The following is a 3,980-nucleotide window of genomic DNA, read 5'->3' on the forward strand; positions in this document are numbered from 1 at the left end:
GTCTTTCTTTGTCTTTCCCTTTCTCTCTCTCTGAGTCTCTTTTTCATCTCTCTCCGTCTCTCTCTTTGCAAATAAAGACAAACAAGAAGAAAGAAACAAACAGGCAAGAACAAAGAAAGAGCACAAGAAATGCAGACAATACACAGAGATCTCTGGCTTCTTAATGGATATCTAGACTAAAGCAACAGTCAAGCTGTACCCTGGTTCTTTGCAATTCTGACATCACAGACATGAGGCTTTGGCTCTCCAATGGCTAATGTGAAGTCAGCCCCTCTCCTCCTTCAGAGAGCATTGATGCCATCACAGCAGGGAAACCAGACAGCTCCTCTACTTTGGCTTTTACAGCTTCACTAAAAAGCAAAAACAAAACAAATCAAACAACCAAACAAAAACAAACAACCAAACAAACAACCCAGAATTTTTTACCAACATGTACCCCAAGGCTGTGGAATTTTATCAGAAGTGAATTTAGATTTGTTTCAACTATATTTGGACTTCTCAATATTATAATAGAATTAAAAAAAAACTACCAATGAAGTGGAGCATTAAATACATCTTGTCTTAGTATGTGGATTTAGACTTTAGATTTAGCCATTGACACATTCATTCTGTAATGTGTCTGAAGTTTTTAATGATACCACAAGTGTATGATAACATGCTAAATTTCATATAAAAGATAAATTGAAAATAAATTTTTGTAACCCAGGTCAGATCAGACAAATGGCCTTAAACTTTAGTCAGTCTTTTCTTGAGGAGATTTGTAGGCATAGTCACTCTGCATATAGGAATAGAGTTGAAAAAGATAGAATCCCCAAGAGATACAATTCAATTTTTACTTAAGGAAAGCAGATTTTTACATCATTTGACCCACTAATTTCATTCCTAAAATTTAAATTAATAATATGCTTCTCTATATGTGAATTCATGTGCATTGCTTAGTTTTGTGCATAGATTAGTGTATTGCTTTAAAAAATGAATGTCATTGATGATTTAAAATAATGTAAAGCATTAAAATGATTATAACATATGTTTTACAAATTTCATGTTTTGTAGAGATATATTCTCACATATATATTATTGATAGAGTTAGTTATGTTAGACACTAATTATATTTCTGGAAAAGACTTAGAAAATATGTACAGAACATAAGAAAGGTATGATATATAGTTTATCAAAACCTTTATACATATGTACATATCATATATATAATACAATATACTACATTATATGATATATGTTAATTAATATATTATATAATGTATATATTATATATAATATATATTATAATCATATAATATTTCATTGCATATTTGCCAAATACATATTACATAATGTATTTATAATATCTATAATGTGTACATTTTAGAAAACACTCAAATCTGTGATTCTAAATGATAGTAACAGTAAATATCATTTCTTTTCATAATGGTACATACAAAAAACATATAATGTTGGGAGATATGCTTTATCATAACTTCCATCTACAAAACTTTTGAGAGATCACAGGTTTACAGAGGAGGACCAGCCTCCTGACAAATGGCTTTAAGACTTAGGAAGCAGCTGAGAGACTTCTCCATGAAGATTCTCCATGTTAGTTTAAGCCAAACATAGAAGTGTAACATATATTATCCCTGTCTCCCACGATGACCTCTCATGCCTGGGATATGGCATTATGATACTTGGGAGAACTTACTGACTAAATTATGTAGTATGAGAACATTCATATAGCCAATGTTACCTTTCAGAGATCAATGGAGAATGAGAGCCATGAAAAAAAACTGTTCTATATTGCGGTGTCATAACTTCAGTAGTAATCAAGGTTAACCAGAAAATCAGAACACACACACACACACACACATACACACACACACACACACAGACACTGCATTGCTTAGCTCCTAAAAACAATCTGAGAAATACTTTTAGTCAATATGATGTATTTATATGACCTGGGTTACCAAGTGTATTTGAGGGATTGTATTAGTTTGGTAAGAATATTAATAAGATCCATCCACTTGCCTAAGAATTTCATGAATTCATTGTTTTTAATAGCTGAGTAGTACTCCATTGTGTAAATGTACCACATTTTCTGTATCCATTCCTCTCTTGAAGGACAACAGGGTTCTATCTAGCTTCTGGCTATTATAAATAAGGCTCCTATGAACATAGTGGAGCATGTGTCCTTGTTATATGTTGGAGCATCTTCTGGGTATATGCCCAGAAGTGGTATATCTGGGTCCTCAGGTAATACTATGTCCAATTTTCTGAGGAACCACTAGACTGATTTCCAGAGTGGTTGTACCAGCTTGCAATCCCACCAACAATGGAGGTGTGTTCCTCTTTCTCCACATCCTCACCAGCATCTGCTATCATCTGAATTTTTCTAGTTAGAAACATTTTATTTAAACGTGTCAAATAAAAACCCACATTTTCAGACCATAAGATGTTAATACATTCAACAAAAACAATATTTACTGCTGTGAATTTTACAGAGTAATAACCCAGATCCATTTTGATTAGATGGTTGATGATCCTTCCTAGGTTACACTTCATAGACATAACAAATCCCTTATAATAATGTAAACAAAATAACTTTTCCCTAACGGGTGAACTTAAGAACTTCTTTCTGGACTTGCACTTCTGTGTGGACTTCCTGACGGGGAACGACTTCTTTTAGGAGATGGAGATCTGGATTTTGATCGGCTGCTTCTTGGACGTGAAATAGACCTGGATCTTGATCTCGACCTTGAGCGGGATCTAGATCTTCTGAGTGAAGCTGATCTTGATTTACGAAGAGACTTTGATCGTAGAGGAGATGCTGATCTTGATCTCCTTCCACGGCTCCTGCTGCGTCATCGAGAGTATCGCCTTCCCCTGGAGCGGGAATGTGATCTAGATCGTGACCTGCTTCTTCTTCGTCGGCTAAAGCGATGACAGTCATAAGCATAATGTCCCTTTTCACTACACTCATAGCATCTATCATTAGGATCAAAGGGACAACGGGCAGGTGGCCTATCAAAACGAGATCTCCGAGGCATGCTTGTTGATAGTTCAACCCTCACTCGAGAACCACAAATCACTTTCCCATCCAATCCTTGAACGGCATCCTCTGCATCTCTAGGGTCTTCAAATTCCACAAAGGCAAATCCTGGAGGATTTCTGGCAATCCATACAGTTCTTAAGGGCGCATAGTAACTGAATGCCCTTTCTAACTCTCCTTTACCAGCACCAGTTCCCAGGTAACCAACATATACCTTGGTTTCTCCTCCATACCGCCCATAACATGACATGATGGCCGGCCCGCGTACTCAGCTCTAGCTTGTAATGCTCACAGCAAGAGTAGCACGAAGCGGCTGCACAACCTCCTCTGCCAGCAATCCCGGCAGCACTCCTGAATTTTTGATCTTAGCCATTCTGACTGGTGTGAGGTGGCATCTCAGGATTGTTTTCATTTCCATTTCCCTGATGACTAAGGATGTTGAACATTTCTTTAGGTAGTTCTTCGGCATCTGACATTCCTCAGTTGAGAATTCTTTGTTTAGCTCTGTAGCCTATTTTTAATAGGATTATTTGAATCTCTGGAGTCTAACTTCTTGAGTTGTTTGTATATACTAGATATTAGCCCTCTATCAGATGTAGGATTGGTAAAGATCTTTTCCCAATCTGTTGGTTGCCTTTTTATCCTATTGACAGTGTCCTTTGCCTTACAGAAGCTTTGTAATTTTATGAGGTCCCATTTGTCTATTGTTGATGTTAGAGCATAAGCTATTTGCATTCTGTTTAGGAAGTTTTCCCTTGTACCCCTGTGTTCAAGGCTCTTCCTTACATTCTTTTTGATTAGTTTCAATGTATCTGTTTTTATGTAGAGGTCCTTGATATACTTGGAATTGAGCTTTGTACGAGGAGATAAGAATGGATCGATTTGGATTCTTCTACATGCTGACTGTCAGTTGAACCAGCACCATTTGTTGGAAATGCTG

The 3,980-nt window shown here is 36.5% G+C and overlaps 1 pseudogene; it reads right to left on the reverse strand.

Annotated features, from left to right (window-relative positions):
* Positions 1–2,612: 2,612 nt before the first annotated feature.
* On the reverse strand, positions 2,613–3,290 carry LOC114618975 (annotated as a pseudogene).
* Positions 3,291–3,980: the final 690 nt, after the last annotated feature.

Source organism: Grammomys surdaster, unplaced genomic scaffold (assembly GCF_004785775.1).
Source record: "Grammomys surdaster isolate TR1022 unplaced genomic scaffold, NIH_TR_1.0 146, whole genome shotgun sequence".
Lineage (NCBI taxonomy): Eukaryota > Metazoa > Chordata > Mammalia > Rodentia > Muridae > Grammomys > Grammomys surdaster.